This window comes from Triticum dicoccoides, chromosome 1B (genome assembly GCF_002162155.2).
Source record: "Triticum dicoccoides isolate Atlit2015 ecotype Zavitan chromosome 1B, WEW_v2.0, whole genome shotgun sequence".
In the NCBI taxonomy this organism is placed as follows: Eukaryota; Viridiplantae; Streptophyta; class Magnoliopsida; order Poales; family Poaceae; genus Triticum; species Triticum dicoccoides.
Window position 1 is genome coordinate 11,727,007 of NC_041381.1, and position 9,968 is coordinate 11,736,974.

Here is a 9,968-nt window from a genome sequence, read left to right on the forward strand (position 1 = left end):
AACTAGCCTACTAAATCAACTAAATCAAAATGTTCTAAGTCAACTAAATTAACTAAATGAATTAGCCTACTAAATCAACTAAATCAAAATGTTCTAAGTCAACTAAATCAACTAGCCTACTAAGTCAACTAAATTATATCAACTAAATCAAAATGTTGCATATGAGCAGGAGGGAGAAGGAGGGGCGACTCGAGGAGGGAGAAGAGAGTAGGATGGAGGAGGAAGGCAGAGCGAGGAGGGGCCGGCCGGCGCGGCCAGTTGAGGGAGGACGGAGGAGGAAGGCGGAGCGAGGAGGGGCCGGCCGGCGTGGCCAGTTGAGTGAGGACGGAGGAGGAAGGCGGAGCGAGGAGTGGCCGGCCAGCAGCGAGTGCAGAGGGAGGACGGAGGAGGAGGCCAGTACCGAGTCCAGCAAGGAGGAGGAGGTGACAGCGCGCGGCGCGGATGGAGGAGGGGCGACGGGGGCTCGCGGCGCAGACGGAGGAGGGGCGACGGGGGCACGCGGCGCAGACGGATCGGAGAGGATTGAGTGGCTGTGTGTGTGAGTGGATCCGAATGGAGGAGATGAGGGAGATGAATGGCTTAGCAGTAGCGCTCTTCAGGAAAAGACGCTAGTGCTAAGCTACCTAGCAGCAGCGCCTTTCACAGTAAAGCGCTACTGCTATGTGTCAGCATGTAAAAATAGACTTTGTTCAATATATCAAAAACACATTGATCATCAACGATCTTTTTGTGTACAATCTGATTTGACAATATGAGTCCTCACCGGTTTAGGAATAGGTAAAGACTCATATTGCAGCCACAAATTCTACACATAGAGTTCAATGAAGATCAAGTGCTTGTCAAAGTGTGAGAAGTAACATATTTAAGGTGGTAGAAACTCTCTTCAGGGAGCGAGGTGGGACTAAATTTTTGTAGGAAACTTAGCAGTAGCGCTTATCAGAGAAATGCGCTGCTACTATGCCACGTAGCAGTAGCGTGCATCACCTTAACGCGTTGCTGCTATAGCTACCCTGGCGGCGGCCTCGTAGGAATTATAGCAGCAGCGCGTCTTTGGGGTGACGCGCTACTGCTATATTTGTCTCAGCAGCGAGTTTCATCTGTCCGTGCTACTGCTAGTTAGCAGCAGCGAGTTATTTTGGAGCGCGCTGCTGGTAAGATTCTGTGTATAGGCTTTTCCCTAGTAGTGTGACTATGAGGATGATGATCGTATGACTTGTTATTAATAACGAGTAGAAGTTGTATGATTATAATTAGTAGGACTTGTTATTATGATGATGCATGATGAGAGCATGGAGAGTTATTATATATCAGTGGGTGAAATGAACATGGATTGGATTGAAGTGAAGGCAACATGCACACATGTTGCCTTCACTTCAATCTAAGCCATGTTTAGGCATAGCAGTAGCGTTGGTAAACCAAGCACGGAGATAAGAGAGGACACTTCTCTCTATTAGCTAGCTAACACCCTAAATTAACCCCCAAAACCCCCCAAACCACCCCCTTTCAATAAAACAAAAACCTCAGCTCCTGCCAGCTGCTCACGCGTGGATGCCTTTTGGTCCCGGTTGGTGCCACCAACCGGGACCAAAGGCCCTCCTGCTTGGGCTTGCCGCAGCGGCCACTTGGAGGCCCATCTGTCCCGGTTGCTGTAAGAACCAGGACTAAAGGTGTAGGGCTTTAGTACCGACACTTTAGTCCCGGTTCCCCAACTAGGACAAATGGGCCTTACGAACCGGGAAAAATGGCCCTTTTTCCACTAGTGGGCCTGCGAGGATAGTCCACGTCAACAGGAGATTCGCGGGTCCGTCCGAAACTGGTCAATGCCAGGCGGGGCCCACCTCTGCGACGACGACCCCAAGGGCGTGATAGCACGAATGGCCGCCTCGTCGAGCCTGAGAGGATGGAAAAGGGTTCTAGCTACCCTGAAGCCAAGGCAACATGATGGAACCGACAACCACCGACCCCTGGAGGGAAGCAGCACCCACAATCATCGCCAACGCTGGCGCGGAAACGGTGAGCTTCTACTCAGGCCCTCACGCATGGCACAAACGGAAGTAAGGTTGCCGAGCCAACCCACGAAGTGAGGGGCTGCTGCCGCAACCGCATGGCCTCCAGAGACATACTTGGAGCAACCACTAGCTATGTTACGCCGACACTGGTATCACCCACCATTCCGCCCGTTGTTACCCACGTTGCCAAGGGGAGACACCTCCACCGCCGCTTACCACCAAGCATAATGAGTAGCATCACCGCCCAAGGCCACCGCCCCAGCATCCAAGAACAACCTGCCACTGCCCAGAAAGCCGGCACCTTGACAGACCAAACAAGGGGGGAACCGATGTGTCATAACACCAAGACGACCAGGATTGACTGATACAAATGTCGTTCCACACGCAGAGGACAACCGGCTACGGGCGCCAAATCCCATCTAGATCTAGTCACCGCTGCCAGAAAGCCGACACCTCAGAGACCACAAAAGGGGCGAACCGACGTGTCATAACACCAAGACGACCAGATCGACTGATACAAATGTCGTTCCACACGCGGAGGACAACCGGCTACGAGGGCCAGATGCCATCTAGATCTAGCCACCGCGTCCAGAAAGCTGACACCTTGAGAGACCACACAAGGAGGGACGTGACGTGTCATAACACCAAGACGACCACGATCGACTCATAAAATTAACTGGTGACAATTTGAAAAGTGTTCCTTACATTTTCGGAAAAAAATATTCACCAAATGTTGATAACATATAAAAAATGTGCATAGATTTATAAAAGCTTCATGACATTTGAAAATACATTCTTACCATTTAATAATATTTTTTCAAAATTTAAAAATTATTCATGAAATTTTTAAAAAGTGTTTACGAAATGCAAAAAATAATAATATTTCGCACAGTTTTGGAAAAATGTCCATGAAGGATTGGATAAAGAGCACACTCAAAAGTGCAGGTCGCCTAGAAATAGACCCAGATAGGAAATTACATATAATTGCATGCATATTGATTTTTTGAATGAAATCCTTGTATAGTCCAATGATAACAAAACTTTTGAATGATTTATATATGGGAAAAAGTGGTTTGATTTATAGAATACAACTCTATTTCACAAATAAAATCAAAATAATAAGTACATAATGTTAGTAATTTGACTTTGTTTAAATTCGATACAAAACCCTTAAATCGCTAAATTAAACTTATAAAATCCTAATTAATTAGGTGGATAAATAATTCAACTCTCTTTAAAAACATCACAAATAAATAAACGGAAGCAAGCAGATTTATTTTAATACAAACTCCGAATAGAGTCCATAAAGAGCTAAAAGCAAGGGGAAAAAATACCACAATGAAATTTGTAACACTAAGAAACAAAACAATTTTTGTCACAACCTAGAAAGCGTGGCATGAATATCAAAGTAACAACAGATGGTGGATAAATGTATAGGATGTCCCATGCATGGTAGAATATCATTCACAGAGAAGCTCGCACAAACTTAACTTTGGTTCTCCACTGATAAAAAGTAGAGCTAGTTACTAGAAAGGCATAGTCATCACAGCAAATTCATATCCAAGCTACCCAATTACAACACAGAATGGCTAGCCACATATGTACTAGTTCAATTACAACAAAATTCATGTTTAAGAGAACCTCAACCAGATCATAGACTTGTGCATCACATTATCAGGAGTATTTCCATTCCAATCAGGTGACCAGTTTCAGTACACGGCCCATATGTCGCCTTTCCGTGGATAAATGCTGATTATCCCACGAGGACCTTAATCCCATGTAATCTGGTGAGAGAATGCGTTCAAGGCACTGCAGGTTTCATACATGCCAATCCTGAAATCACCACACGTCTTTTTTAAATCAGAAGAAACCCAATCGAAAGACCGAAATTCAATTCTCGTCCTTGCGCCGTGGAGAAAATTTATTCCGAGCTTAAATGGTGATAAGGATAGACGTTTCTTAAGGAGCACATAAGAGTGAGGCATGCCATCTTTGTCACCATATGAAGCCCAAACTTGACCACTCTGAAAAGATTCCTCGGTACAATCGTTATCAAAATCATGAAAATGAGGATCAGGAACAATATATGTGGATGGGTGATCCTCTTCTTTTTCAGCATCTGTGTTTGTACCCAAATCATTCTTGTTACTTCTATTCTTCCTCAGCTTCTCGGTTAAACCACTCTTTGCTTTTTTAATCAAAAGTTTTCTCATTTCATCCTTACGAAAGGACTTGCTTAGGCTGATGTTGGTAGGAGGTTGCAGTTTCCCATTGCACCCACCATTAACATGTTGAAACTCTGTGGCTCCAGTGTTGCTAGAAGCCAGAATACTTTCACGTGCCATACATAGTGGACTCCACTGAAAATTTCTAGCACTGCTTCCATCTTGATTCTCAGTTTGTATTGCATGAACATTCTCAATTTGCGGCATTGGGGCCTCGTTTAGTTGGAACGGCTTATGCCCGTTATGGTGCACTGCGGATGTTTCTGATCCTACATTCTGCTTCCTTTTCCTTGCCTGGAAGCAGCATGTTTGAAGATGGTAGTCATAGTTTCATACTTCCCCTCTGCAGCCCCCTTTGCAACAAGGGCAGCATCCTTGTAGCACTCCATTTCACAGCACCTTAGCAAGTACAAACAGACACACCGAACGATGGATTAGGAAAAAGATATTTGACCTCAGAGCACTCCAATGTTATCCACCAATCAGCGCTGAGCACGTCAGCATACAATAACCTTCAAAAGCCATAACCAAAAGGAAATAAATGCTACTTAAAATCATAAAATAATTATAGATATAGAAACTTTTTTGTACAAAGAGAACCGTACACAGAAGTAAAACCATCCTAGCATGCAATGCGCTAGGCGCCAAATCAAAGTTATAGTAGCTTATCATAGATAATCATGACTAGAATTGTAACCATGGATAACTCAAAATATTTCTTTACTGGAAAGATGCAGAACACGCCAAAATATGAGTGTTAAAAGGCCAATTAAAGATAACAGAACTTAACATACATACGTACAACCCTAAAATTACTGAATTATATCTACACAGTACTCGGCCACTACCTTAGCATTCAATGGGTGGCCCGCAGAAATATATGAAACATACAAGATCGTCTGCAGATACATAAATTTATTATAAATAACTGTCCCAACATCACCGGAATTATTAACTAGTCAAACATGGCCCTACTCTGTGTTGGATGGGGTGCGAATATCGGAAGAATACATGACAAGTTGGACATGCCGAAACTTCGCATGAAATACAACCATCCCTTACACTGGGATTGCAGACTTTCAAACACTGCTCTAGCAAAATATGGGAGGCGTGCTAAAATATGAGGGACACAAGAGAAATTCACGTTATGGTAAACATCCTAGGCATGACTGGAATTACACAACCATAGAACTCAAAACTTCAAATAAAATGCAATGGATGGCACACAGTCAAACTATGATGGATACAAGACTAACTGAAGATAGATAAATATGCAGATCATGTATATCGTAACCTAACATAAATAAGTACAACTGTGGAAGACTGGATCCATATCTACACAGGAATGCGTAATATTCATGAAGGTAATTCTGCAATTTTTGATGATTGATGGCGCAATGGGATCTTTCCTAGCTTACCAGTGGAGAGCACGTCATGTTTGGATTTGGAGGGAGGGGGCAGAAAGGGTGAGCGCTGCAAGCGGGCCGGGGAAGAGAGCGGAGGAGGGAGGGAGGGTCGGCGGCGCTGCAAGCACGAGATCTGATCCAGGGAGATCAAGAGTATTGGATAGAGATAGATAGCACATGGCGGGGGAGGGGGAAGATAGCAGGCAGCAGGAACCACCCAGGACAAGGATCGGTCGGCTTAGATTATACCCGGCCGTTTCCATTTCTGTCGTCTGTCAGCGGGTGTCGCTCGTGTTCCTCGGCTGCATGCAGGCCCACTGGTCCACGTGGTGCATTGCAGGGCAGCATGGATGATCTCTTTTCTCGGATGCGCTTAGCCTGCTATATTAGCGACCCAAGTGAGAGCACAAAGTTAAACCGCTGCCAGGGTAGCCAAATATGCTGCCATGGCAGGGATTCCAGCCACGGGTACCAATCGGCGTCAGGACCGCGTCATCATAAGGATAGCGAGGATAGTCCACGTCAACAGGAGATACGTGGGTCCGTCCGGAGCAGGTCAATGCTAGGTGGGGCGACAACGCCCCCAAGAGGACGATGGCACGAAGCGGCGCCTCGTCGAGCCTGAGAGGACGGACAAGGGTTTTTACCCCGAAGCAAAGCCAGTGTGATGGAACCGACAAGCACCGCCCCCAGGGGGGAACCAACACCCACAAGCGTCGCCAACGCCGGCGCGGAAACGCTGAGCTTTCGCTCAGGCCCTCACACATGCCACAAACAGAGCCAAGGTTGCCGACCCAGCCCGCGAAGTGAGGGGCTGCCGCCGCCACCGCATAGCCTCCAGATCCATAACTGGAGCCACCACCATTGAAGCTGCGATGACACAGGTATCACCCTCCACCCCTCCCCTTATTACCCATATAGCCATGGGGCGACAGAGAGACGCCACCACCATTGCAACGCTGCTTGCCGACAAGCATACCATACACCTCCAACATCCAAGAACAACCCACCACAGCCGCCACAAAGCCGGCACCTTGCGAGACCACACAAGGGGGGAATAGAAGTGTCATAACACAAAGGTGACGAGGATCGACTGATACAAAATAAATGGTGACAATTTGAAAAAGTGCTCCTTACATTTTCAAAGAAATATTCACCAAATGTTCATAATATATAAAAAATGTACATAGATTTATAAAAGCTTCATGACATTTGAAAATACATTCTTACCATTTAGTAATAAATTTTCACAAGTTCAAAATTATTCATGACTTTTTCTTTAAAGTGTTTATGAAATGTAAAAGACATTTCGTGCAGTTTTGGAAAAAATGCTCCTGAAGGGTTGGATAGCATGATATTATGCATGGGCGGATCCAATGGGGGTTCCATGGGTGCCATGGCACCCCGCAAAAATGCAAAGTATATTTACTATATAGTGGTTGGGCTAATTTACGTGTACTACCAGTGTTTAAATACGTGGGTATTGTGCCTAGCAGCTCCTGTCGTGTTGTTCTAGATCCACCACCGATATTATGTAGGGCATGAACTAGCAAAACATGCAATTAGTGTAGTGCATGAACTATTAATTTTCATCATGTATTATTTGAGCACACACCTCATGATACAAATAATGTAGGGCATGAACTAGTAAAACTTGCTAGTCTTAGTACTATTACCCCTAGCTAGTTGGGTCTGGATGGACAAGGCACCTATTTCTTTGATCCCTATGCTTGTAAAGGATTTAACCCTTGTCATTGATTAATAAAGAGGGGTTTGAAGTGTAAAAAAAGTCATAAGAATAAACTTCGCATACAACCATATTTCCCGAGATCTGGTGGAAGCACGGGATCTTCCTTGCCAGTGTAGCACGGCTTCAAGGGAGGGAGGGGCCAGGGCAGGAGCATAGGAGATGTGGCACTGCAAGCGGGAGAAGTAGGGGGAGAGCGCACTGCAAGCATGTGAATTAATGGAGGATTACGAGATATGATCTAGATAGCACGGTGCGGGGCAGGAACTGAAGGGGCAAAGAGAGCGTGTATTCCAGCAACAGTATTGTATTTCCTTGTGATCTCCGATGGATCTATCGGATTAGAGTAGCCGGTCGTGGCCAAATTCACTGTTTTGACCCTTTTGTCCTCTTTTAGCCGGATCTGACCCCCTCCGGGATTTTTTTTTGGATCTGGCCATTTTACTACCGCCACCCGAGCTGGCGGTAGGCTAGGACCTGCTACCACCAGAGCCTGTGGTGGTAGGGTAGTGGTCAACGTAAACGGCTCCGTCCACATCACTGACGTGGATAAGTGGCTACCGCCTTAGTCTGTGGCGGTACGGTGTGGTGGCCTACCGCTAGTGACAGAGGCGGTAGGGTGCAGAATGTACAAAATCAATGGCTGGAGCTTTGGTGGGCCCACAAACCACCACCCATTCGCCCCCAAATCCTTTCTTCCCCGAGCTCGGCCCCTCTCCCACTCTTTCCCCCATCCTAGGCTCCATCAAATTCATATCCATTGCTTGAGTTTTCTCCGCTGGATTGAGGCCCTTTTCATCACTATAGGCACCTCGCTCACTCTCTTCTTTTTGGTTGGTTGGAATCAACTTATTTGATGGTATTGATTCGTTTTATGCAAACCCTAGCTGTGCTCCTTTTTGTGTGAAATCAATGGATTTGATGGACCCTAGGGTTGTATGTGTGTTATTGATCATGTTTGGTATGCGTAACTTTGTTGTTGTAGCTAGATCTAAGGTTATTGTTTGGGTTATTTTTCTAGGGTTATGGTTAGTATTAAAGCAAAGTCATTATTTAGTTCTTATGGTTAAGCCATGGTATTTTGTTCTTTAGTTTTTATTTGTTTTGTTGCTTGAAAGTATAGCACATAACTTTTCTCAAAGCCATATTATCTTGCCAGTCTATCGTTGACAATGTGGTGGGAGGAACTGAAGCAGAGCATTTCAGCAAGCGAGGTTCTTTCTGATAGATATCCGATGGATCGACTTGAATAGCCGACCGTTACCAATGGTTGCTAACCCATGTTAGCACATGTTCCTCCCTCACATCTTTCTTAAACCATATGGAACACAATTATAAAACCAAAATTCATTGCTCTACCTTGAGCTATTAAGAAATCTTATTATGATTTTAAGTGTGGAGACATGGACATACATTTATCAATAACCACATAATAATCATACTTACCATATTTGTCACAATTTGAAGCCTAAACTTGGTTATTCCGCAAAGATATCTTGAAATGATCCTTATAAAAATCATTAAATGAAGGATGAACAACAATATAACTTTATGGGTGGTCCTCTTCATTTTGAAATATTTGTAAGTACCAGAGCCATTCTCTTCATGAATGCTCTTTACTTCGACTGTTTTACTTCACATCTTCTTCGGCTTCTCAGTCAAACTGCTCTTTGCCTTTCCAATCAAGTTTTTCAGCACTTGGGCCTTAGAAATGGTCTTGGTTAGGATGATGCACGTAGGAGGTTACATGGTAGATGTTCCCGATTAGACATTTTGCTTATTTTTCCTTGCCCTGGAAGATGCAGGTTTGGCACTAGGAGATGCACTTGCCTTGCTTGATCCAGCTGTCATCTCCTTATTTAGAACTAATTTCCTACTGGTCATACAACAACCTATTGATAATATCCTAGAAGACGGTCCATGCTTTTTTGACCGTCTAGAAATCACTTGGAGCACTTACTTTACACGAACACTTTTAGAAAACATGATGAACATTTTTTTATATAAACAATGAACATTTTAAAATATAACGACCGCTTTTAGAATTTTAACAGAAACTATTTAGATTTTCTTACTTAAAATGTCCAACGTATATCTACACATTTGTTCACACAGTTTAAACAAGTATTTCCAGATCTAATGAGAATGTTCATGATATAATAAAGAATGTGAATTCATTTCAAAAAAAGTTCACGCTTTCTTAAAAAAATGTTCTTACCATTCAACAATAAATGGTGATAATTTGAAAAAAGTGTTCCTTACATTTTTGAAAAAAAATATTCACCAAATGTAATAACATATAAAAAATGTTCATAGATTTATAAAAGCTTCAAGACATTTGAAAATACATTCTTACCATTAATTAATATTTTTTCACAATTTTAAAATTATTCATGGAATTTTAGAAGTGTGTATGAAATGTAAAAAACATTTCGCATAGTTCATGAAGGATTGGATAGTATGATATTATGTAGGGCATGAACTAGCAAAACTTGCAATTAGTGTAGTGCATGAACTAGTGATATTCCTGATGTGTTATTTGAGCACACACCTCGTGATACAAATAGTACTAGTATGAGTG